We start from the raw sequence: 11,618 nt of genomic DNA, 5'->3' as shown, positions 1-11,618 counted from the left end.
ACACCCAGGATGCTTTGTTTTACATACAAAGAATTGTATGTGCTGCCCTCTGGAGCCAGTATCTTGGGTTAAGAACCAGGAAGTAATCAACATAAGAAGACACAATTCCTTTATTCAGACACAGTGAAGAGCTCTTCCTTGCCTCAATCAGGCCTAATGAGCCAACCGCTAATGCCATAATCAATGCACAGTTTTTACTGTGCGAGTAATTTTAACGAGTGGATTTGATCCTTTTTTTCTCTGATTGCATTTAAATCTTTTCATAGACTGTTCATATGGCACATTCCTTGTGCCAATCTTTTTGGTTTTTTCCCTGTTCGTACTAATTTTCCCCATACTAGAAAAATATAAATCACAAAAGACCATGTTTGCATTTGCCAAAAAGACTCAAAAGGCGGGAAATCATTTTGATCAGCCCTAACGCTAACATCAGCACAGAGTTTTGACAGCTGCAACAACCCTGAATATGTCTACCCTACTTCAAACAACATGTACTCACCACTGGGCAGATTGTTTAAGATTCAAACCTTTTCTCCAAGAGCCTATTTAATACTCTTGAAGTAGCACTATGCCAAAATCAGTATTTGGCAAAACCCTGGCGATTGTACTCCACCTATAAAATGGCACTGGGATTGGTTTTAAAACAGCAGAGATATCCATCCATCTATCCATTATCTATACTCGCTTATTCCTGGTCAGGCTCGCGGGGGGTGCTGGAGCCTATCCCAGCATTCATTGTGCCAGAGGCAGGAATACACCCTGGACAGTCTGCCAGTCCATCGCAGGGCACGGCACAGGTATTGATGTTATAACTGTTGTACATTGGAGAGCTACCGCGCTCAGTGTAATAATGCTGACTATCGTGCAGTGGACCCGTATAAATGTTAAATGTGCCCAACTGTAATTCAGAGAAGTTATTGCAGCAAAGGGACCAGTCCAAATTGAAATAAATATTGAAAGGGAAGTCGGAGTGTAGCACAGTGGGTAAGGAACTGGGCTTGTAACCGAAAGGTTGCAGGTTCGATTCCTGGGTAGGACACTTCCGTTATACCCTTGAGCAAGGTACTTAACCGAAATTGCTTCAGTATATATCCAGCTGTATACATGGATACAATGTAAAATGCTATGTAAAAGTTGTGTAAGTCGCTCTGGATAAGAGCGTCTGCTAAATGCCTGTAATGTAATGTAATGTAATGTAATGGGACCCTTTCTGTACTGAAAGGGTTTGGGATGAAACAGGTTAAACCTCTGATTTAATTTATATACATGAAATAATGAGAGCTTAACTGAAAAACCCCATGCAGGGGACTTTGGTGATGGCAATGTAAGCGGGAAAAATGCAAGATAAATGATGTTTCTAGAAACATCATTGATTTTCAAAACCATCTGTTCTAATCTGGGAAAGGTGTTCAAGTGCGGTGAGCAGTACATTAATCAGAGTAATACAGCTTTATTCAGCGAGAAAATGTGTCTGCTTTAATTACACCAAATGTTTCCTGACAATCCTTTAACTTATAGAGTCATCTTTTTGTGGCTTAAAGCTGCATGTACGCAGTCAAGTTTTTCAATGCAATCTTTTAGCTAAGCAGTCTCATTTCAGCAGTGGCATCAGTGTTTGAAGAGAAAGAATACACTGGTGAGGTCAGTAACTGCAAAGGGCATGGTAGGCCACGGAAGACATCTACAGTTGATCACAGAAGAATTCTCACCATAATGGAGAAAAAACCCCAAACACCTGAGAGAGAGATCAGAACCTTTCTTCAGGTGGCAGGTGTGGGTGTTTCAGTGAATACTGTTTGCAGACAACTCCACAAAAAGAACTACAAAGGCTATACTCAGTGGCGTCACTAGGGTTGGTGACACCCGGTGCGGTCGACCGTTGGTGTCACCTGATGTTGTTGACGGGGGTGGGGGTGCTGTTAGATGTTGGCGACCGGGGGGGGAGAGGGGGGGTTGCGGGGTGCTGTTAGATGTTGTTGACCGGGCAGCGGGGGGCGGGGGAGGGGAGGAGCGGTAGGTGCTGGCAGGTGTGGGCACAAGGAATTGCGTGTTATGCATTCAAACGACAAAAGTGCTTCTCGTCACATTAATACCACTAATTAAATCAACCGTTCACAAAAAATGTTTTTGTTGCCAGTCATTTCGGTGTCAGCCCCCTGTGATGGTGTCACCCGATGCGGTCCGCACCCCCCTAGTGACGCCTCTGGCTACACTGCAAGATGCAAACCAATAGTTGGCCACTAAAACAGGATGGCCAGGTTACAGTTTGCTATAAATTGCCTAAAAGAGCCTGCAGAGTTCTTCAAAGAGGTATTGTGGACAGATGAGACCAAGATTTGTGTGTATCAGCGTGAGTGTTGGCAAGAGCAAAGTGAGGAGGCCAAAAGGAACTTCCCAAGATCCAAAGCACTCCACTCATCTATAAAACATGGTGGTGGGGGTGTTATGGTTTGGTCATGTATGATGATGCAACTGTCGATAGCAGCAGCAGAATGAATTCTGAAGTGTACAAAAGCTTTGAACTATCTGCTCAAGTTCAACCAAATGCCTCCAAACTCATTGGACAGCGCTTTATCCAACAGCAAGAAAATGCTCCCAAATACCACTAAAGCAACAAAGGAGTCTTTCAAAGTAAAAAACTGGAAAATTCTTGACTGGCTAAATCATTCCTCCGATCTGAATCCAGTTGAACATGCGCTTCATGTGGTGAAGAGAAAACTTAAGGAAACTAGCCCCTGGCATACAGAAACTGAAGATGGCCTTTACTTTCTACAGCACTTTTTCCAACTAGATTGTTCCATAGCCGTTTGCAGTAAATATTTTCCATAGGGATTAAAAACTAGAAAAAACATTTCAATCTGCAGAAGCCTGAACCACTGACCTGACTTTCTGTGTGAAATCTAGCTGCTTATTGGACAGTGCTATTTTTAAAGTCAGTGTGTGCTGGAAAGCAATATTGTAATGTGATGTTTTCCTTTTCTTTTTTTTGGCATTGTTAGCACTTACCGTCACTTAAAAAGATGTTTGTCTGATCAGATACCTTTCTACTCCTGATCAGTATAAGCTGCTCACAGTTATATTTAGTACACCCATTTTAAGGGAGTTGAAGTATATGCCTTATTAGGGATGGTGCCGAATACAAATACACTATTCGGCCGCACTCAAATTATTTCTCCCCCCAAATTTGCCCAACATTATCGTATTGGATTTTGATTTTTTTCCCCCACCTAAGGAACTGTCACAGTGCCTCTTCAATGGCTCTGTAGGAATTGGAACATCCAAACTGGCCTTAGGCATCCATATGAAAGGAGTCCTGGAGAAATAGAAACAGAATTTAAATAGAATAGAATTTAAAAAGAAACACAGGCCTGCTGCAACTGACCATATGCCCAGGCTATCTCTGCTGGTTTGCTGTGAGGAGGCGGCAGTAGAGCAACACGTGTGTGCCCAAAGGAAGACTTTTATACTGCAGTGCTGAAGCAGCTATATGGTTCACAGTATACCCTGGCATAAACTGCCTCAAAGCAGGCTAAATGCAACAGTGTCAAGGATAAACTCCCTAGATGACGGACTTGGGAGGGGGAGCCCAACCTTCTCTGGCCATCTCAGGGTATGGGGTCATTGAAACAAGACACGGTCAGGTCAATTATCAGTTCTTCTGATCAGTTCAGAACAGGTTATATGAAACATCCTTTTACCTTGCCTTCTCAGGGAGGAAGGAAGGGATGGAAATTTCTTGGGAGAATGCATTAGCATGATGGAGAATACAGAGACACTAGGTGATTTGGTTTTCCTTTGCTTGTGCATTATTTGGAGCTTTCGTGAATCAAAATGTATGTACCGTGTCTTGTGGGCGACATAGCTCAGGAGGTAAGACCGGTTGTCTGGCAGTCGGAGGGTTGCCGGTTCAAACCCTGCCCTGGGCGTGTCGAAGTGTCCTTGAGCAAGACACCTAACCCCTAACTGCTCTGGCGAATGAGAGGCATCAATTGTAAAGCGCTTTGGATAAAAGCGCTATATAAATGCAGTCCATTTACCATTTACCATATTGAAGAGCACTGACACTGTCCTTTCGGAAATAGTTCACAAAAACATCTGGGCAACCCCAAGAAACAAGAGCAAAGGCAAATACCTCACATACAGAGATGCCACCTCCACAGTCTAATGCACTTTTTGAGGGGTTTAACATCACAAATGCAATTCCAAACTTCTGAGACCATCCCCCCTACAGGTTTTAATTGGCATCCTTCTGCATTCATGTCACTGACAGAGATTTCACACAAACAGTTCAACTGAACTTCTCTTTGTTGTCAACAGTCAAAAAACTTACATGTAAATTTCAGTGGGATGTAAAACCCTGGCTCTGTCAGGATTCTGGGGATCTGGAAAAGCAACAAAACGACCCATATAAACCCTCATCTGCTCAAGGTACCCTGAGCAGCACGATGCTTAAATAAGACGATACTTTATGAATTTTCCCCTTCACGTACACTGTGTCTGCGTGAGCTTTGGATAACCTTGCTGTACCCTGCTGTGCGACCAGTCCCAGGTGAGGGGGTTGAGGGACGGAGAGACAGGACAAGGTTGGGGCAAATTGTTCCATACTAAAGAGAGTGAGTGGGTCTACAGTGCTGCCGTGCAAAGCGGTATTAAAGTAGTCATGCGCCGGCTCTTAAATGCCGAGGTCATCTCCTTTTCAGCTCCTTGGAGACCATTCTGCAGGCTGCCTGAAGCACTCTAGGGCCTGAGCTCCTCAGCCAGAGGCCCTGTGCCAGAAACCACTCAGTGCGACCTTCAGACTCTCAGAACAGTCAGAGGACCAATGTCTTGGACAATCTCTGTCTCTCTCTGTGTCTCTCTCTCTCTGTCTGTCTGTCTGTCTGTCTCTGTCTCTCTCTCTCTCTCTCTCTCTCTCTCCCTCTGTCACTCTCTGTGGATAACACTGAGTTTTTCTATCTCTTGAGATTTTCTGTATGAGTACATGTTCTGAATATTTGGTCATGCTTCTCTGAGCATGCTCACACTTTACGCTTTGTCACGGGCACAAAATCGAATAGATCCCGTGTAGAACCAAAAATGCTTTGGTCGCGTTTAAATCAGCGCTCTCAATTTGGCATCGTTCAATTACCATGAAATAGACAGCTGTGCCTTTCAGTGGGTGGGATGTGGAACACACATACCACAGCTTTTCAACATTTAAAAATTACATTATCTGGAACATTAGAGTCGGAGCAATGCAATTGATCACAAAAATAGTGTAAATTGGAATTAAGACACGTGAAAATGGTTTGGAGCTACATTAGGCCATTTAGTCCCACTCTACCGCAGATTTATGCTGCTTCTATGGTCTGCCTCCATTGGAACAGTTAATTAAGTAATCAAACCCCCCTCTGTCATTAAAATTAATCACACACAGAGCATGACAGCTATTAGAACTTTTATTACACTTCACAGTGAAATGATGAGTGTCGTACTTTCAGGTGTTTATATTGTAGACTGAAGATAAACAAGGGCCAATTCACACTGTATTTGAAAACAATAATTAATGTTTCATAAAAAAATTATGTGTACAGCTGAGCAAACACAGAAAAAACAAAACAAATATAAATGTAAAAAAATGTCTCATTCGGTCAATATTATCCGTCCGTACTGGACAATTTCAGTATCACATGCAGCACGTGAAGGATGAAGTGCCCTGAACAGTGCAGGTCACGGGGTAAGGACTCTGTCACATTGTGTATGTAAGTAAGAGTGCAGTCAGCCGGGTCGTGCTTTTTCACATCGCGATTCCCCTTTTTGTGCTTTCAGCCACAAGGCAAGAGACCAACCAATCACATACAGCGCTCGTTTCATGGTGTAGAGGATGCGGATGCAATTCACAAAGACTGGAAGTAAAAATCATTTTTATCCTGCCCTCCTGTAACATGGAAATTAAACTCTAAACTGTGCTCTGAATTAAAGACGTGAGCCTGAATACTAAAACAATGGATCCTTTTGAGATGATGTTCAGTTTGTGTGTAGCTTCTTAATTTCCTCAAGGACAAAAAAAATGTAATTACATTCTGGTGAAACAATCTCTTGGGCATTCACTCGCTTTGTTAACAACATTATTTTGTCATGTTCAGGAGAATTACAGACCAATAAAAGAGGAAAATCCAATCATTTATTCTTTTTTGTGACTGCTTGCATGTAGGTTTTGCTGAGGAAATACAGTGCTTGTGTTGTGGAACCACATGAGCAAGTCATTGTCAGGACCAGTCACAGTCAGTCCTGGTAAAACCATTCAATTAAAATCAATCAATATTGTGACCAAAATTCCTAACCCTAACAGTCACATCTATTAACCACTCTACGCCTGTGTTATGGGGCACCTTGTATTGTATAAATGAGTTCATATTCAGTTCATCTGTCTGTCTCTTTGCTTTCCAACTGCCGGCCAATGAAGCTACTGTATCTTTTGTTTAATTTTCATTCCCTTTTTTGTTTTTTCATAAATTGGGGTTTGCAGCTGTATTTCTAGGCTCATCCATATATCGCAAAGCTCTTCAATATATCATAATGCCCTCGGACAATTTGGGAGTGTATGGATAGACATGCGTGATCTCCAAAGCGTGTGCTGCCAGCTGCAGCCTCTTCTGTCCACTGGACAGTCCAATGGCAGCTGTTGCGAGTATTTTTAAGTTCAATTGGATTCAATAGAATTTTATTTGAACTGAATAATACCTGTACCAGCTGCACACAAAGTGTCCAATGCAATGATGGTGCAAATTAGATAAACTGCAGGCATTTGAGGTGGGGGAAAGCTGAATGATGCTGTGGCCTACTGTGCTTGACTGTTTGGAGCTCTTGGCCACAAGTACACTGGGAATGGGACCATAGGCCATGTTGCTGCTCCAAAGACTGCTTGCGTTTGCATGTACCTTGTGGGAGGCAAGGCTATAGTTTGTTTCATTGCTTGCCACTTTGCAAGAAAAAAATCCTTTAAAAGGACCATGGGTTAATATTTAGGAAATAATTGCTTTTTTTGTTTATTTGGGAAGAAAAGGAAAATTTATTAAAAAATTTGTTATGCATCTTTTTTAACTAAAATTCTCTGAGTGAATGTTTCTGCTACATGTATGCAGGAACCCCTATCCTGTATTTTCCCTTCTGAAGTTTTCATTTCTCTGTCTGAGTACTTGTTCTTTTCGTATTCTTTTGTACTTCTCCAAAAATGTGCACACTTCACAACTTTGGCAATGACTCAAAGTTCAATAGATCATGTGCAGGGTGAAAAGAAGCCGCAGTCACCTTTCAAATCCCAATAGTTCTTCAGTTCTTTCAGTACAGCATTTAAGGGACACTAGGGTGTCGAGACAAGTACACGTAAGTACTGTCCCTGAGTCAGGAGTTCATTGATGTGTTTCAGTCCTTTAACCACACATTATATTTACAACCTTGATTGGCTGTTTGCCAAGATCACGACCTGTACATTGTCCACCTGCTAATGTTCTTCACAGGAGGTTCATTTGGTTAAATGAGATCATCTTGAGGAATGATGTACATTCCTAGCTTGTATAGGTTTTCCAGCTTGTGCGATATTACAGTGTCAACTCTGATTCAATATTCTTGGTTAGAAAATATCAATTTTCATATGAAGAATACAACTGTCAGCAAAAATGTTCATTTGCACACATTTTAGAATATCCAAAAATATTAACTTGTCATGCATAATTAGATTTTGTTTCATAAACTCAGGTGTGCATCATTAATTCACACGAAATCTAGAGACAACTGGCTGTAAACATCTAGAAGCTAGAAGCATATTTTCTGCCATTATGTGTTGAATAATGCATGAAAGTGTTATTATTTACAGCAATTTTGTAATGCTCTCAAAACCATTCTAAAATTGATGGATGTGTATGGTCTACATAGATCATTTACTTCACTTAATTAGGACTCTAGGAGCAAAGTTGAACCATCTGTGTTCTTTGGCATTAGAGCTGCAGCAAATATGATAATTTAACTCTACCAAAGTTTCTGCTTAATACAGCTCCCCATGTTAAGGAGCTCTGTTCACTATCCCGCAGGGCCCTGATGAAGATAATTTCATGGGAGCATTACAGGAGAACTAGTTCCTTTGTTAAAGGTACTTTAATGCTTTAAACAGAACACAGAATACTTTGCTTCATAGTACATAGTCTACTAGGACATATGCATATTTAGACTTTCTATGATTTTATAACGGCTGAAAGCCTCTTCTTTCTTTCTTTATTCCCATTTATTTCTTGCATAATGCTTACAATAATTCTGTACTTTGCAAAAGTTCACACACTTGTTGGTCATAGTGGCCTGGATTTAAAAAAAACATTTCTATGATACTGAAATGGGATTCTGAACCATTTCTATGATTCTGAGATGTTGCTTTTTTGTTTGTCAATTGGAGAATTTGGGCACCACATTGAAAAAAAAAACAACTTCTAAATTCATTCATTCCTAAGGGTTATATGAGTCCAAATGACCACCAAATGTGTTTTTCACAAAGTGCATTTTCAGAGCTTCGGTTCATTAATCTCATGAGGCAGGATCATGCTAAAAATGTGTGATACCTCCATCACAATTCTTATCAAGTATGAAGTGCTCAGACTTATCTTACTTGACAGTTCATTTATAAATCTGACATCCATTTTATTAGAGTTCCTGAACAATCCAAATGTGATCAAGAAATGACCTGCTATCGCCAAATGTATTTGCAGAAAACAATGAAGTCATTTGAATAAACCCCTTGATCGCTTCTCCATACGTCTCCTGTACTTAAACAAATAATCCTTTTTAGCAACAAACAATTACTGAGGACATGGCATGAATCCCATTAAATTTGCAGCAACAAATTGAAATGTTTCTACGTAGCTAGGTAAATAACCATCACTATGCTAATTCTGTTATTTATTTCATACAATAAACTGGGATGGGAGCTTGGTCATAGCACACCAAAAGGAGTAGGAGACAGACCCAGCCCTGAAGTCCACTGTCTTCATGATGACTCAGACAGGCACAACTTCACAGATAGCAAGGTGAGCATGGCTCAAAGTCCATTATTGCTGAGCTGGCTATATCTTATCCGTATTGGGATATTAGGGCTATAATGTGGTCTAGAGAATTGCCAGCCCTGTGCAAGTAGTGGAGCCATGGTATGTTATGCCCAGTAGACAACAATATAGTGAGAAATGCATTACTGCATTGTACAATGAGGTAAAGGTACAAAACCAGGTCCAATCTTATTGAGCAAAGTTGCCCTCGCCACATACTGGTGGACCTCCAATTCATCTGAAGCCTATGTGATGAACTAATAAACTTTACACAAATATATTAAAATGTAAAATATTGAGGCAATGGATTATATTGGCAAATTGTTGTTGTTTTGATATCAGATCAGGTAAGGTTTAACTCTGAAAACTTAGGCCATGTTTACACCGCAGGTCTTGATGCCCAGTTCTGATTTTTTGCCTATTTTTTGACCGCCTGTTTACGTTTACTTTTTAAAGTGACCCATATCCGACATCTGTGGTCACAGTTTCACTTGAAACAACCCGCAAGCGCACACAAGAGTTTGGTCACCCATACGAAAGGAAACCACCACGGCCATGCCGCCATCTACAATGGACACAAAACAAGAGAGAAATAGTAATTCAAGCTGTTGCATTTCGAAACGTCTTCGCAATGAACATCTCCTGTATTTCGGCCTAGACTGACTTTTCACCCCACATTAAAAGGACATAACCTTGGTTTTCACCACTGGACTGAGCATTCGTCCTCTGTTTAACTTATTTTAACATTTACCGTTACCAGTGGAGAGTGGTTGTGCACGCGATCTACATTACGTGTCTGTGGGCATTGGCAGATATCCAATTCCTATCAAATTTATTTGCGCATATGAATGTGGCCTAAAATGGATCTGAAAATATCTGATTCCATGTGCTTTTTTCTGTTTCCACGTTCATAGTATGTATCCAATATGTGCCACATGTAAGCAAAAAATTGGAATTGGGTCACTTAAGCCTTAAAACTTTTATTCCAGTCTTTATGTTCATATATTTATATTCAGTGTTTGTACATGTGTATATGAAGCCATTTACTGAATTATAAACAATACACAATATATCAACATTCAGCATTTTCATTCTGGACACTGGTCACAAATTTAATGTTTCCCATTTGACTTGACAGATTATTTGTGCAAGGTCTTCATATTTTCACAGATGTATTGTGAAATCCAGCTGCTCCAGAATAGAGTAAAAACATATTTTTTTTCGTTTGTCCTCACTCATTGCCCAATCACACTCAGATTGCGCAAGTGCATTGGTTATAGTCTGTTGGTGTGAACAAAAACACACTGCCAGAGTTCCAAAGCTATGTCCAATATGGCCCATAAACAAGTTTTCATGTGTCAATTACTTCCCACAGAGCTTGTTTATTCACATTTGGCACATTTTTTCAGCTCCAGACTGTAGATGTCTGGAAATTCAACTAAAATTACTAACTTGGAATGTGATTTGGTCAGATGTTTAAGGGCTGCCTTTCTTTACCATAAGTTGTGCTCAATATGGGAGCGCGGGACATGTTTTTCACAAGTGTGCAGAAGGTGTAAAAGCTTTTTTTCACTCATCTCTCACATTTGACACATATCATGGCTTGCTTCTAAATGTGAAAATCTAATTTAAAACATTTGTAATGATCAAAGAGAAAATTGGATGTTTGTTTTAATATACTGCCTGTCATAGTGAGTGGTTCCACTGCTTTGCAACTGCTTATGCCGAAAACAAAGCTCATTCAGTCTGACCTACTTAACTGTGTAGTAGAGCTCCTGAGGTTAATTTCAAGGGGAATGAGTAAATGTTGGGGCAGATCTTTCAAACCAGTGGAGCTAGCTCCAATAAACATGCTATAAACACATTTTCATTTTATACACACACACATGCGCACACAAGCAATAGTGCTCAGGTATGGACTGGTATTTTATCCAGTTTTATAACCTGCATTTTATATTGGATTATGCACAAATCAAATCATACTGAGAATCATGTAATATTACTAACTACAAATTATCTGAATATATTCTCTTATAGGTTGCACCATACACTTAGAGGTAATGCATATAACATTATCGAAGTACCCCATAACAACGTGGTGGCGTAAGGCCATTTTGTTCTGAATAGTGGCTCTTATGTGTCACATGTTTATTGCAGTTTATTTGATGAAAATATTCTTAATTGTTCATACAACTCAGAGGGTTTGACAGACATGATTACTAGCTCAATTAATTGTCAGTTCACTTGGTAATATAGTTTGACATTTTAATGCTCTTTTAGTTTTATGAGAAGCTTGAAATCCTTAGTTGGTAAATACAATCTGTTGTGTAGGCTACGTTAGCAATGTACGGGGAACAGGTAACGTTATCAGTTGACAAATACAGGCACATGAATTGCTGCCTCTCACCTTTAAGGAAATGATACAATGCATTTGAATAATATACTGAACATAAAAACTCAACTGTCTACATTGAAAGGGGCTTGCTAATATTATACTCACTATTCTTTCTGAAAAAAAAAGCATATAGGCTATAGCTCTGTCTAACTGGT

The sequence above is a fragment of the Anguilla anguilla genome, chromosome 5, assembly GCF_013347855.1.
Source record: "Anguilla anguilla isolate fAngAng1 chromosome 5, fAngAng1.pri, whole genome shotgun sequence".
NCBI lineage: Eukaryota > Metazoa > Chordata > Actinopteri > Anguilliformes > Anguillidae > Anguilla > Anguilla anguilla.
Note: the sequence above shows the minus strand (reverse complement) of the source record.